Source organism: Megascapheus bottae, chromosome 15 (assembly GCF_031878675.1).
Source record: "Megascapheus bottae isolate mThoBot1 chromosome 15, mThoBot2.hap1, whole genome shotgun sequence".
NCBI lineage: Eukaryota > Metazoa > Chordata > Mammalia > Rodentia > Geomyidae > Megascapheus > Megascapheus bottae.
The window spans coordinates 25,510,336-25,526,221 of record NC_143523.1 but is presented as its reverse complement, the minus strand read 5'-3'; the positions used below and the strand labels follow the sequence as shown (position 1 = coordinate 25,526,221).

At 42.8% G+C, this 15,886-nt stretch overlaps 1 protein-coding gene across 5 annotated transcripts in view; it reads left to right on the top strand.

Moving 5' to 3' along the window:
• The first annotated feature begins 3,006 nt into the window (after positions 1 to 3,006).
• Positions 3,007 to 15,886, top strand: part of Znf518a (zinc finger protein 518A) — a 35,349-nt gene continuing 22,469 nt past the window's right edge. For 2 of the 5 annotated variants that reach the window (XM_090346167.1, XM_090346164.1), the window contains exon 1: positions 14,668 to 14,743. The gene's annotated coding sequence lies outside the window, so the exon portion shown is untranslated. Of the gene's footprint in view, positions 3,078 to 14,639; positions 14,744 to 15,692; positions 15,782 to 15,886 lie in introns of those variants that run through there. The other 3 variants (XM_090346165.1, XR_016537816.1, XM_090346166.1) reach the window with 3 other exon arrangements.

Genomic DNA, 15,886 nt, shown 5'->3' with positions numbered 1-15,886 from the left:
GGAGGAAGCATCCAACACTGAAGGAAATTCACAATCCAAAAGTCACCGTCAAAGGTGTCCTTCCCCCAGGAAATCAGTCTGTCCCATTCCCCTGCTTTACTCAGTTATTGGATACAAATATGACAAAGGATTTCTGAATAAAGCACCAGAAGCCTTGATCGGTTTTTTACAGACACATCCAAAAACTGCTTTTTACAATTATTAGAAACCTTCACTAGTTTTAAGTTTCCCAAGATGATTTTTGAAAGATAATATAAAGAGGTGGAATTTTCTAGAGGCTCATTGTAGTTCAAGTGTAGTGACAGTAGCTTTGATAGCACTACTCAGAGAACTTAATGTGTTCTCTAAGGTTTGAAAGGTGCTTTGGTCTTCTGACCCACGTGTGGAAAATTCCAGGGGAAGAGAGATGTGTCCGTGAAGAGTTTTGATAGAATGAAGGGGAGTTGCTGCAACGATAGCTACTATCACCATGAGTTCATCAAAGCAACTGATGCCTGATACTCTAATTTTTAGACATGTGCCACGTGAGAGAGAGTTGACCTAGAGCCTTCTTAATACTTGCCAAAAATATTTTTGATAAATCCAGTTGGAAGGGACTTTCACAGAGAGACTGTGTGGTGTGACTTATTAGAAAATCCAGAGCTAACACATGGAGCTGTAACTAGAAGGATTGAATGCACAGCCCATATAGAGTTATCAGCTTGTGAAAACTGGGGTCTTTCCTTACTGTTGAAAATTGCAAGTCCTGGAATCTCTGTCAATATGGCAGGTTATTCTGCATGTCAGAGAAGCATCCTTGAAGGGAACCTCCAACAACCCCAGACTTTATCCAGGAAAGGAAGGGTGAAATTTAAGTTTCACACAGATATAGAGGGGGTGGAGCCAATGTATGATCATGCCAGTATTAAAGTAAATTTTACCAGAACATCATTAGAAAATGATGTGGAGGCAAATCTTGACTTTTTTTTTGAAGTATTGGTCTGTTTAGACTACTGAACTGCCATAGACTCATACAACTCAAGTTTATTTTCTGACATTTCTTGAGGGTAAAAATTCAAGGTCAAGGAACCTTAATCCTGGTGATAATCCTCTTACTGTCTTGCAAGTGGCTGGCTTCTTGTTATGTTTGCATATAACCTTTGCCCTCTGCCTGCTTGAGATGGGAGGAAGAGAGAAAGAGGGGAAGGGAAGAGAGAGAGGAGGGTGGAGGAGACAGAGGCTTTGCAGTATCTTTCTTTTCCATACACATCTTCATTGGCATACATTAGTTATACAAAGGGAGATTCATCTCACTGTGACATTCCCATGAATGTATACAAGGTATTCTATTTTTGTGTGTGTGTGGCAGTCCTGGGGCTTGAACTCAGGGCCTGAGAACTGTCCTTGGGCTTTCTCAAGAGTTCTACCACTTGAGCCACAGCACCACTTCCGGCTTTTTCTATGTAAGTGGTACCAAGGAATCAAACCTGGATCTTTGTGCATGCCAGACAAGCACTCAACCACTAGGCCCCCCTCCAGGCCCTGTATATAAGGTATTTTAATCAACTCCTTAGAACTCTCCCCTAACCCCTACCCCCTCCTCATACTCAGGACCTAAGCACTGCCCTTGGGCTTTCTCAAAGCTAGAGCTCTACCACTTGAGCCACAGCACCACTTCTGGCTTTTTTCTATGTATGTGGTACCAAGGAATTAAAGCTGGGACTTCATGCATGCTAGGCAAGCACTTTACCACTAGGCCAAACTCCGAGCCCCTCAATGGCATCTTTTCTTATAAGCACAATGATCACTGGGCACCCGTGGCTCACACCTATAATCTCAGCTACTCAAGTGGCTGACCTCTGAGGATCTAGGTTTGAAGCCATCCCAGCAGACAAACCTGACAGACTCTTATTTAACCAGCAAAATACAGAAATGGCGTGGTGCAAGTAATAGCACCTGCCCTGAGCAAAAAAAGCTGTGTGAGAGCACCAGGCCCTGAGTTCAGTTCCAAGCAATATACCGCCTGCTCACAGGAGAGCAAGTGCACACACACACACACAGAATACTGATCTTGTTGATTCAGAGATGCACTCATGATTTCATTGAACCTTCATTATTTCTTTTTAGAGACCCTTACCTCCAAATATAGCCATAATGGGCGTTAGAGCCCAACATATGAGGGGGCGCGGAGAGAACTGCATAACAGTGTAAGATTGTGGCCTATATAGAGGTATCCTTGGTGGGAGCATGACTCATACCCTGATAGAAGAGAAATGCTATTTTGGCTTTTGTAGCCAGCCATACTTTGTATCTTCAGTGTTTTACAAAGGCTGTTGGATCCAAGGATATCTTTTAGAAGATGGCAGAACCTTTAAGAAATGGGGTTTTCGGGACCGGGAGTTTGGCCTAGTGGTAGAGTGCTTGCCTAGCATGCACGAAGACCCGGGTTTGATTCCTTGGTACCACATACATAGGAAAAAGCTGGAAGTAGTCTAAGGCTCAAGTGGTAGAGCTCTAGCCTTGAGAAAAATCCAAGGACAGTGTCCAAGCCCTGAGCTCAAGCCCAGGACTGGCAAAATAGATAGATAGATAGATAGATAGATAGATAGATAGATAGATAGATAGATAGATAGATAGATAGATACATAGATAGGGCTTTGCCGGGCGAGGTGGCTCACGCCTGTAATACTAGCTACTCAGGAGGCTGAGATCTGAGGATCATGGTTCAGAGCCAGCCCAGGCTTTGAACCCGGGTTATCTCCTGTTAACCTCTAGAAAAGGGGAAGTGGAGCTTGGCTCAAGGGGTAGGGCCAGCCTTGAGCTGAAGAGCTCGGGGACAGCGCCCAGGCCCAGAGTTCAAGCCCCATGAGCCCCTCCGTCCCTCCCCAAAGAGAAAGAAATGGTGCTTTGTGGGAGGAAATGAGGTCACAGGGGGCGTGTCCCGCGCGGGGGATTGTGGGAGGCTAGGAGCCCTTTCTTTCTCTTTCTCTTTCTGGCAGCAAACTGGAAGCTTCGTTCTTCAACGAACTCATTCCTCGACTTGGCAGCTCCCCACAGGCCCAAAGCCACCGGGATGCTGGACAGAGAATTCCCAAACCGTGAGCCAGCACTAGCCTGCCTTCCTTTTCCTTTCTCTGTTTGTTTGTTTTTCAAATAAGTTCACTGTCTAAAGCATTTGATGATAGGAAGGTAGAGAAAACTGCCTTTATCAGCAAAAGGAAACGTTAGCCTGTGTGGAAATAGTTGACGACCCCTTTAGAAGAACCCTTGTAAACATCATCGTAGTCTTGTCCTAAGTTAGATACCCAGAAGATGCTGAAGAGGGCTGAAGCTCATTTCACATTTCAGAACTGATGGAAGACTGTACCCACAGATTAGGACGGCTGGGGCAGAGCCCTGAGATTTGTACTGTTATGGGAACTCAGCAAATGGTGCGACTGTTCTAAATAATGGGTGAGGTGTGGTTTACTTATATGGTAATCTAAACAGGTTGCACAAAACCTTTGTTACAGCTGGTGAGTAGAATATCTTCTTACATTTCAGCTTATGAATAGGAACCCAAGTAATCTTCAGGCATCAAGTTAAAAGGACCAACTAATACTGTCTACTATAAAAATACTATAGTTTTGCAGGGTTTTTGTTTTGTTTTGAAGACCTGAAATTACACATTGTGTAACATTCACTTGTCACTTCCTTTGTGGATGTATTTGTATATGCACCAATGTTAGAGCTCGGACATAGGGCCTATACATTGTCCCTTAGCTTTTTGCTCAAGGGTGGACTGCTACCACTTGATCCATACTTCTACTTCTGGCTTTTTGGTGGTTTATTGGAAAGTTCCAGAGACTTTCCTGCCTGGTCTGGTTAAGATCTGAGGATCTCAGCTAGAATTACAGGAGTGAGCCATTGGTCATTGGGTTTTTTTGAGTAGAATTTTCTAGTTACGCCCAGGCCAGCTGGGACTTCAGTCCTCCCACTGACACTTCCCACATAGATGGGATGACAGAAGCACACTACTATATACAGAATTTATTCGTTGAAATGAGATCTCACAAAATTTTTGCCTAAAAATTTGAACCAAAATCCTCCTGATCATTACCATAATTTTAATTGGAGTGTCTTTTTATTATTGTTAAGATTGTTCTTTATATATTGTATAGCACCCTTATCAGAAATACAATTTTCAAATCCTTTTAATGTATATTACAGTATATTTACTTCAAAATATATTCCTGCACAAAAAGTTTATAGAACATAGGCATTTCTGTATGTGACCTAAATACAGAATGATGCCAAGGAACAAGCCCTGGTGAAGGTAACACCAGAAGGAAAGACCCTAGGTGAGAAACAGCTTGGAAGATTGAAGAATGAGGAGGCCTATGTGTCAGTTAACAGTTCTCTACTGTATTCTATGGAAGCCAGTACTACAGTTTAAGAAGAACGAGTTACAGATACTTGACTGGGATGAGATGTAGTTCAGTGGCAAAGCACTTGTCTAGCACATGCTACATCCTTGGTTCAATCCCCACTACCAAAAAAGAAAAGGAACAAAAAGCAAAATTAAATACATTTGGAGGTTCACAGAATCTCTAGTATGATCAGTGAACTCTTGGACAGTGGCCACCAAGACACACTTCCAAGATCATACCAGAAGACTACATAGTGAGAATGTCCTGGCTCCACTTTCTGGTTAAAGACTGTGGTTTGTACCAATAATGATATTGCCACTGTTGGCTCGAAAATTTCATTTTACCTGTCCCTTTACCCAACCTTTATTTGCTAATTTTCAGTTTATGTTCTGCAGAAGTGACTCACTGGAGATCGTAAATATGTATTTTTCAACATGTAATACTGGTATTTCCAAATAAATACCTACAACTGTAGGGTTTAAAGAGAAGCACCTTTATTTTACATTTATGTTGGGGGTTAAATCACACCCCCTAAATGTTGCAGAAGTTTATATTTACGTAATCTGTGATAACGTCAGTTTCCTTGTTGACTATAGACTTTTATTTCGAAGTTGTTTTGTAGAGGACTTGATTTTAGCTCCAGGATTTAGCAACTGTTTATTAAACAAATTTAGTCCATTTCTGTGAACTTTATTTACCTAGTACAAATGATGTGTGCCTGCTATCTGTGTTGCCAGAATAGCTAGCTGTTCCACAGTGTTCACTCTCTCCTTCTATAACTTGTAAAAATTCCTATATTCTTAACATGGCCAGCATCCAGACCTACTGAATAGATGCTAGCAATTTGCAAGAAAATATCAGAGGTGATAATTAGTGAGCCTTTCCTAATGCATATTCATTGTATAAAGTAGTGTGTTTCAGTATGGCATTTTCATACATACATACCACACACTTTAATTTATACATCTCCTGATTACTCCCTTCTTCCCCTCTTCCTAGCATTGCACTTTTTTTTTTTCCTGGTCCTATGGCTTGAATTGAGGGCCTGGACACTGTCCCTGAGCCTCTTTGTGCTTAAAGCTAGTACTCTACCACTTGAGACACAGTGACACTTTCAGCTTTCTATGAGTAGTTTACTGGAGATGAGTCTTGTGGTTAATTGCCCAGGCTGGCTTTGAACCAGGATCTTCAAATATCAGTAGCTAGGATTACAGGCATGAGCCACCAGCACCTGGCTATATAAGCTTCATTTTATATACACGGAAGTGATATATAATAGACTACGACTAAAGAAATAAAAGTTTTACCTCATTAAAGGCATGATAAAATTTTGAAGTGATAAAGTATTGTTAGAAGCATTCTTTCAGTCTTGGATTCAATGAAAGACGAACAGTGGTTACCTATAATATCTATTCTTACATTCATAATAGTAGATTTGTCAGGCTTAGCAGGGTACAGAACTGCCCTAGATGTGGAATTAGTCTCCTGTAACTAGTTCATATGGCTTAGTACTGACAATTGAGACGGGCAGAAGAGGTGTGGGCAAATCTAAAGTCATACCTTTGAAAAAGTAAAGGTGTGCCCTTTCTTCTAAGTCTTTTACTTAATAGAATCAAGATACAGTGATGGGTCATTTTGAGCCACAAACCAAGTGCAGAAAATTAGGAAGGACTAGGCAATGAAATGAAAGTGATATGGTTCCCTCCCATTGTAAGCTACTGGTAGTTCTAGACTGCTTGACCTAGACTTTTACAAGAGTAAATTTCTATGTGCGTAGTACTTATACCCTAATGAATATAACCTACATAGTTGACTTATAATGAACATTAATTAAGATAATGTAGAGGGCCTATCACAGGTAGCTAATAATTGAGGCTTTTTTTTGCTAGTCCTGAGGGTCCTGAGCACTGTACTTGGGCTTTCTCAAGGCTAGAGCCCTACCACTTGAGCCACACCACCACTTCTGGCTTTTTCTAGGCATGTGGTACCGAGGAATCGAACCCAGGTCTTTGCGCATGCTAGGCAAGCATTCTACCACTAGGCCAAACTCCCAGCTGATCATTGAGTTTTGTAGTAACTTGCTTTAAAGACTAAAAATAAGATAAGACAGATCTTAAATGTTGTTTTTTTTGTTTTTTCATTTTCTTTGTCTATTCACTTACTGGGCATCTACTGTTTGCCAGCTACAGTGCTTGAGTCTTGAGGAAACTACAATAACTTGTAGTAATAAAATAGTCACCAAAAATTTAGTGCTACAATACAAGTGTTTACTTCTCAGGCAAGGGCGGGCCTTGAGGCGGAGATAATCCTGTCTGATTATAAGGGGTGAAGACCAGCAACTAAGTACTATGTTGTCAGCCCATCTCTGCCTGCCCACAGTCTGTTGAAGGCACACAGAAGGCCTTTCCTTTCTTCCCTTCTTCTACTATAAAGACCAGTAAGAAATGACAACTGCAAAGATGAGTTCACAGTTATCACTAGTCTCTTAAGGACTATAAACTCTGTGAAAGAAGAGAGACAAATAAGGAATTCACAGTCAATGAGACACTAATAATAAGTAGAATTAGTATTCCTTTTTTTTTTTTGCCACTACTGGGGACTGAACTCAGGGCCTGAGCACTGTCCTTGGGCTTTTCCTCAAGGTTAGTGTTCTGCCACTTGAGCCACAGCGCCAGTTCTGGCTTTTCTATATATATGATACCAAGGAATCTAACCTGGGTCTTGGTGAATGCAAGGCAAGCACTCTACCACTAGGCCAAACTCCCAGTCTAAAAAATTAATATTCCTAGAGTAGAAAATTGATACATAGACCAGGAATAAGGTTTTGTTTTGTTGTTATTGTTTTTGTTTTTTTGTCATGGGACTGGTACCCTGAGCCTGGCTATTGTCCCTGAGCTCTTCAGCACAAGGCTACCATCCTACCTCTTGAGCCACAGAACCACTTCCAGTTTTCTGGTGATTAATTGGAGATAAGAGTCTCACAGGGTTGGCTTTAGCTTTGGCATTGTTCCTTTTTGTATAAAAATATTGTTAGGAGGGGTCGGGAGTTTGGCCTAGTGGTTAAAGTGCTTGCCTAGCATGCATGAAGACCCGGGTTCGATTCCTCAGTACCACATACATAGAAAGAAGCCGGAAGTGGTGCTGAGGCTCAAGTGGTAGAGCTCTAGCCTTGAGAAAGTCCAAGGACAGTGCTCAGGCCCTGAGCTCAAGCCCAGGACTGGCAAAATATATATATATATATATATATATATATATATATATATATATATATATATTGTTAGGAGAAAGCTCATGGGTAGTTCAAAGCTGAAAATATTGTTTTGCATTTTTTTGTGGGGGTCATGGGGCTTGAACTCTGGGCCCGGGCGCTGTCCCTGAGCTCTTCAGCTCAAGGCTACTGCCCTATCCTTGAGCCACAGCCCCACTTCCCATTTTCTAATGATTAATTGGAGATAAGAGTCTCAAGGCTTTCTAGTGCCCGGGCTGGCTTTGAACTTCCATCCTCAGATCTCAGCCTCCTGAGTTGCTAGGATTACAGGCATGAGCCACGGAGCCTTGGCTTTGTTTTGCATTCTTTATGAAATCCATTAAGCTTTATAAGAATTTCCCAGGTCGGGGAGTTTAGCCTAGTGGTAGAGTGCTTGCCTAGCATGCATGGAGACCTGGGGTGGATTTCTTTGTACCACATACACAGAAAAAGCCAGAAGAGTTGCTGTGGCTCAAATGGTGGAACACTAGTGGTGAGAAAGCCCAAGAACACTGCCCAGGCCTTGAGTTCAAGCCCCAGGACTGGCAAAACTATGACAACAACAAAAATGACCAAATATGAAAGGGTAATGATTTATATTAATTTATATGATCTTATTCTACTAGATGTGTCATTGTTGAAGGAGGTAGACAGTTTGAAGAATGACAGTTTGAAGCCAGCCTTGGCAAAAAGTTAATACAAGGGCCAGGAGTGTGCCTAGCATGCATGAAGTCCCAGGTTTGATTCCCCAGTACCGCATCACAGCAAAAGCCTGAAGACGTGCTGTGGCTTAAGTAATAGATCGCTAACCTTGAGAAAGCTCAAGGACAGTGCACGGGACAGTTCAAGTCACAGGTAAAAATTCAACATTAATTTGTCCGGTGCCAGTGGCTCACGCCTGAAATCCTAGCTACTCAGGAGGCTGAGATCTAAGGATCAAGGTTCAAAGGCAGCCCAGGCCCAAAAGGAACTGAGACTCTTATCTCCAATTAACCTCTGGAAAGTGGGGGTTGGCTCAAGGGTAGGGCGGTAGCCTTGAGCTGAAGAGCTCAGGGATAATGCCCAGACCCAAGCCCCATGACCTACAAAAAAAAAAAAAAAAAAAAAAAAAATTCGGGATGGGGACATAGGCACAAATTCCAGCTAAATGGGATTTCTGCTGACAAATAATGAGATTACAGATGTAAATGGCCACTCTGTCCCCATGCCAAGGACCAACATTAGGTGGACTTTTAATGTCTCTAGACTTTCTGAGCCTGTGTCTGTCCATAGACATATGTAAATGATTATTTATTTTCTTTTGAATGTTTTGGTATATAATGTCTGGCTTCCCAAAGGGAGTAGGGTGGAGGAAGATGAAGGGAAGGAAAACATCACTGGCCCTTTAAATTCTCTGCTGGTTAGTTGTTTTCAACTTTAGGTAATAATAGCAACAGTGGCTGTCTCTCTATGGTCAGAACATAGAACTTCAGTGACAATGTTACGAGCCTAGCACATGTGATGCCCTCCTCATTCCCCAGAAACAAAAGAAGAGAAAGAGAGAGAGAGAGAGAGAGAGAGAGAGAGAGAGAGAGAGAGAGAGAGAGAGAGAGAGAGAGAGAACGAGAGAGTGTGTTGGTTCTTACTATCCTGACTCTTTCAGCCTGTGCCATCTGTGTGTGCATAAACTACTCCAGAAGCAAGTGCCCAACTAAATGCCTTGAATTGACCAAAATTAACTTTAGATTGATTACCTATCAGAGACTTCCTATGGAAACTGCAATTCTCCAGTAAACTTCAAAATAGTTGCAAAACAGTTGCATCAGGCACATTCTTCCAATACAACCCTTGCTTAGGTAAACAAATGCTTATTATCAATTTTTAAATCACTGTTTCTGTGCCAGTATTTGTGTAGTTAGATAAGTCTCCTTAGATCTTTTTCCTATTCCTTTTGTTACAACTGAAGTTAAGAGCTAGACATTGATCACTTATATCTGTTTTTTACTTAGCAGCTGCCTGAGGCCATTGAGGAAAGGGAGCAAGGAAGTAATTACAGTCATTATAGGAGCATTGTTCTTTCACTTCAGTCTGCAGAGTGCTATCTTGAGGGACAATTCCTTTTGGGTGCCATTGGTTTCTTGTCAGATAACTATAAGTCATCTTGATAACAGGATTAAAATGCAGACTGTGGGCCCATGCCTACAATTTTCACTCTCAGTTGAGGTATTTAATACTGCAAGACTCAGGATGCTCAAAATACTCTCCCTTTTGAGTCTTCCTTTTAGATTATCCTTCTCCCTTAGGAAATCAAAAAAAATACAATGAATTTCCTTCAGTACCTTTCTTTTGCTTTTAGGTCCACTTCTAAAACTATTTTACTGGACTGGGAGTTTGGCCTAGTGGTAGAGTGCTTGCCTAGCATGCATGAAGACCCAGGTTCAATTCCTTGGTACCACATACATAGAAAAAGGTAGACATGGTACTGTGGCTCAGGTGGTAGAACTCTAGCCTTGAGGAAAGCCCAAGGAGCAGTGCTCAGGCCCTGAGTTCAAGTCCCAGGACTTGAAACATTTTATTGTGGAAAATAAAAAAATTTGTTCCTGTGCCTATCTTTTGGGCCAAGACTTATGAACAAATTATTACACTTCATGCATTCCACCAATTATTATACCTCAAATATTAATTTTTTTTGTTGGTCGTGGGGCTTGAACAAAAGGCCTTGCGCTATTCCTGAGCTCTGCAGCTCAAGGATAGTGCTCTACCACATTGAGCCACAGGGCTACTAAATATTAATATTTTAATGTGTATGCTTGTGCTGGTCCTGAGGCTTGAACTCAGAGCCTGGGCACTGTCCCTGAGCTTTCTTTTTTCCTCTTAAGCTAGTGCTCAACTTCTTGAGCCACAGTTTTTTGGTGGTTAATTGGAAGTGAGAGTCTCACACACTTTCTTATCTGACTTTGAATTACAACTTCACTTCTCAGCCTACTGAGTACCTAGTATTACAGGCATGAGACACCAGTGCTTGGCCAATAAGACAAATTTGTTTTTTGTTTGTTTGTCTTTGCCAGTCCTGTGGCTTGAACCCAGGCAAGCATGCTACCACTAAGCCACATTCCCAGATCCTTAAGACAATTTTTTTTTTGCACCAGTCCTTGGGCTTGAACTCAGGGCATGGGCACTGTCCTTGGACACTTTTGCTCAAGGCTCGCGCTCTGTCACTTGAGCTACAGAGCCACTTACTGCTTTTTCTGTGTGTGTGGTGCTGAGAAATTGAACCTAGAGCTACATGCATGCTAAGTGAGCACTCTACCTCTGGGCTATGCTCTCAGGCCCTCCCTAAGACAATTTTTAATGTCAGATATCTCCATTCTTCAAATTTCTTTCCAAATGTTCCATATATGCCCTAAGTAACTCCTAAGTAACTTTTTGTTCTTTGAGAATTGGTACACAGGTAACTTCACCCATATAGTGATTGGCTGAATGAAATGTAGTTTACATCTCTTTTTATCTCTAGGTTTTCCCTTCCATTTGTTTCCTTGTAATTTTTTCCTTAAGCTGAGAAAACAATCATTCATTCCATTTAATTGCCCATGGTCTTGCTCTAATACATTCTCTGACCTCTATATTTCCTCATTAAATTTTCATAAGTACTCTTTTGTTCTTCAAAGATGTCTGCTTTTCTTTCTTTTCTGTTGTGATAGTGGCATATGCAACATATTTCATTGCCAGCTAAGATATTTGTCCTTCCTTTTTGCTAATAGAAATACTATTTTATTTAGCTCATATGGCAGTTTGTCACATTATAATAAAAATCATGACTGACGAGTTGATCACAATAGTCCTTATTTCCTTTACTATCAGTTGTTCTACAAGTTTATGACTTAGTCTTAATGAAAAATAAAGATAAGTTTATTGGAAAAAATTGTCCCTTGATTAAAATGAATGTGAGAAAAGGGAACTTTTTTTTTCTTTTTGCTTCTGTTCACTCCTGCTTGGACTAGTGCTGAGAGAAAATAAAGTGCCTGCTACCATAGTAGCAACATGATTTTGCACTTATTTTTGTTCTTTATATGTGGCTATCTTTAATAGAGATGGTTCTTTATATGTGACTGTCTCAACGTAGAGAATTTTACTGTTTTCTATATCTTTCAGAACAGTTCTTCAATCTATTTACATCTCACTGAGTTATTTAGTTTTAATCATTTTATTTACTATCAGTTACATGGCTTCCACTGTGATATCAACATACATGGTATTTCTATGTTTACAATGATTTTGTGTTCTTGCTGTATATGCTAATATGTTCCCTGATCTTGTCAAGCAAGTTTCCTTTGCTTCTGTGTTCTAATAATTCTTCCACAAAGTATATAGTTTGGGTTGATATCTTTTTGTTTTGCTTTTCTCATATGTTGTGAATTTGTGTTCCCTTTAAAGATGTCTGTTTGGGTGGGTCAGATTGAAAGCAAAGTCCTAGTTAGTGTTGCCTCTTAGGGTGTGAGTTTAAGGATAGAAGAATTAAAGAACCTAAGAGTTAAAAGATCAGGCACCACCAGTTACTGTTTGCAAATCATTGTTGCCAGTCCACCCATCCCATTGTCTCACCAGGACCAGCTTTACGGTCACAATAATAATTTTTGCTTTTATCCTTATTTTTACCTTTTAAGTAATTTGTTTCTCCATGTGATGAACAAGACAAACATTACTAAGATTATTTGTTCATAGTTAATGAGCTTTTAGCACTTTCTCTTTACCCTTCTAGTGACCATACAATTGTAATTCAAACTGAAACACTTTTGACTGTATGCAGGGAGCTACAGATAATAGGTTGTTCAAGTATTTCCCAGGTGCACTCTTTGGTATACCAACCAAAAGTTAGTTATGTTTTACATAATTATGAGAAGCTCAGAGGCTTAAATGTTCTTGGCTAGTAAAAAGCAGTTAAGTATGCAGAGCAATCAGCTATTTAAAGTATAAATCTGGATACCTTATCCTCACTGATGAACCTTCTCAAATATGTAATATTCCTCAATTCTTTCATAATCTCTTATTCTTTCCTTTGCAGTTTTTTTTGTTCTCGCTTTTAATGATCTCCTTTTTCTTCCTTCTTGTTCTCTTTTTCTTTGCAAACTTCAGTGTTTAAAAGGAGAGGAAAAGTATGTGTGAGGGATATGTGACAGGGAAGGAGGAATAGGAAGGGAAAGAAAAAGGTAGATTTGAGTAATCTACTTTCAGGTTAACACATTCCAGTTCTTTTTATAAGTGTAGAGTTGCAAACTTTTGTAGGTGGATGTATAAGTAAAAATAAAGTTACTAAAGTTACTGTGAATACTGTGGAGGAGTGAGATGTAGTTTCTTAAAATGACCCACAAAAACTAGAACAGAACTGCTTGTGTTACTAACTATTCATCTTTTCTTTCTTTCTTTCTTTCTTTCTTTCTTTCTTTCTTTCTTTCTTTCTTTCTTTCTTTCTTTTTTTTTTTTTTTTTGGTGCCAGTCTTGGGCTTGAACTCAGGGAGCTGTCCCTGAGCCTTTTTGTTCAAGGCTGGGGCTCTACCACTTGAGCCAGAGTTCTATTTCCCACTTTTTAGTGGGTAATTGCAGCTAAGTATACCATAGACAACTGCCAATGCTATTTATATTTTTTGACATTAAAAAAATATGTTCTTGGGCTGGGAGTTTAGCCTAGTGGTAGAGTACTTGCCTAGTGTGCTTGAAGACAGGGGTTTGATTCCTCAGTACCACATACATAGAAAAAAGCCAGAAGTGGTGCTGAGGCTCAAGAGATAGGGTGCTAGACTCGAGGAAAGCTCAAGGACAGTGACCAGGCTCTGAGTTCAAGGCCCAGGACTGGCAAATATATATATATATATATATATATATATATATATATATATATATATGTGTGTGTGTGTGTGTGTGTATATATATTTATATATATATTCCTCTGTGATTATGTTATTTGGTTTTCTTGGAAATGAAGACCAGGAAAGAGGAGGAATGATGACTAACTATACTGTTAGAAAAATTATTTTTAAAGGATGTTCCTCATTCCGTAGTGTTGACCCCCTTGGTATTTATGAAAGCTGCTGTGATGTATGTTGTCATACATGACCCATATGCATTCCTGATTAGTTGAGCTTTTGTGGGAGCAACAGATTCCACGATTGCTTTCTAAGACAAGGTATTAATTCAGCAGTGTGCTTTCTATTAAAGGAGAAAAATTTTTGAGTAGTCGGTTGCCCTATATAATTATTGAAAACAAACACATAACAAAATATTTGCTTGTCGTAGAAGGGTTCCCCTCTTTTAATTATGCAGGTACGTCGTGCTTTTTAAAGAACATATTTTAAAATACCAATTTTGCTTTCATCCTTTTGGCTCGTCCCTCCCAGCCCCTTTTGGTAGCTTGGCGCGCCAGCCCCCCGTTTTCTGGTCTTCGTGGTCAAGGGAGTGGCAGCTCCTGAAATCCTGTCAAGGGGAGCAGTTTCTCCCCGTCAGCCCTGGCCCAGCCATGCCGCCCCGTGGTTGCGTGGGAGCCTCCCTCATTGCAGGCAGTTTTCTGACCAGCTTCAAGAACGGCCATGGTGGGAGTTGAACATGTCGCTCAGGGCTGTGGTGTCAGCTGCTCCGGTTGACCTGGGCTTCGGCGGCTGCTCACCCCTAAGTGTGAGAAGCAAATGGCGGGGAAGACTCCATCTGCTAAGGCGGAACTGACTTCAAACCTCAGCATGGAGACCATTCCCTAGGCAGCCAGGGCTGGCCAAGCGCGCCGGGCCCCTGCTTCTGGTGTCTGCTCTGGGCAGCGGGGTGGACAGCCTGCCGGCCATGCTGTTGGCTGCCGTAGGGTGTCCGAGGCTGCCGGCGAGGGAAGGGGGAGGGGAGGGTCATGGGCCGCAGAGCGCGCCAACCGGAGGTCCGCGGCGAGGCGCGCGTAGCCCGGGGCCTACTCTGTGGAGCGGACGCGGGACCCTGCCGGCCTCCGTTCCCTTCCGCCCGCCTCAGGTGCAGCTCAGATCCCTCCGCCGCGGCGTGCATTCCCCGGCCGCGCTGCGAGCGGCTTTCCGGAAGTACCCGGATGGAAGGGTAATGGCCGCCGTCAGAGGCTCGCAGGCAATGGGGACCACGACAGGTATTCCCTGTGTGCGGGACCACCAGGACGAGTGAGGATGACCGGACTTGTCGAGGGTCATCCAGGGGGTGAACGGGCGAATTCGTGGGTGACAGGACTCCCCCTCCCCAGGTTCCACAGGCCTAGGAATCCCCTTGAGATGGGAAGCGTACGTTAAATAGTCCCGGCCATTCAGCGCTTCCGCCTAACTTGCCCCAAAGTTTTTCTAGAGAGGTCTTTTTTTTTTTCCCTCCCCCCCAGGGGTTCGCCAGCTGTGGTCGCCGGGCCTCGCCCCCGACTTGGGGCTCTGGTTGGGTCGCGGCCGTGTGAGCTCGCAGCCTCTCTGGTTGGGGGAGCTCCCGCCCGGCCTCTTCACCGGGGCCGCGAGGAGCCGGCGGGCATGGTGTTCCTCCGCACCCGAGGGCGGCGGTGCCGAGAGGAAGGGGCGGATCGGCGCGGTGTTTGGGGGCGAAGTGGGGCGCCCGTCCACTGGTGGCGACAGCATGGGCTCCCCTCAGCCCGCCCCCCTCGAGCTGCACGTAGGATCGCTGGTTAGCACCTCGACGGCATCCCTGGTAGAGGCCCAGTCTGTAGGCGCATTGGGGGGGCTCTGCCAGAGACGCCCGCTCCCTGGCGCCCCCAGCCCCGGCGCCCCCCTCCAGTCGGGGAGGACGCCCGGCCGTGCCGGTGCCCACCACACCCACTGGCTACTGAATCCCCTCCCAGCGGGTCTGTTCCTCACTCGGTGTGTCTCTTTGTCAGGTGGTTGAAGGTCCGAGGTAATCCCCCTCCCAGCTCCTCCCAGACCGATCCAGGAGATAGACCTTGAAGTTGAGAAAACAACGTTCAGTTACTATCACTTCTTATGAGGTGTCAATTGGGGGGCATTTCATGAAAACATGGTTGACTGCCAGAAGTTCTATTTAAAAATCGGGGGGGGGGGGATGAGTCCGTGTTTAAAGACGTCAGGAAAACGTTGAACCTCCACGATTGTCCCCGTGGTTTTACATGGTGATGCCGCACCAAGTCAGTGTTCGAACTTAATCTGAGAGTTTCTCTGTAGGTATTGTTTTTCTGTTACGGTTGAATTGTTCTTTCTTCATTAAGAGGTCTGTTTGAGTGTACTTTCCAAAGTTCATATCATCCGGTTGAATATAGATCATT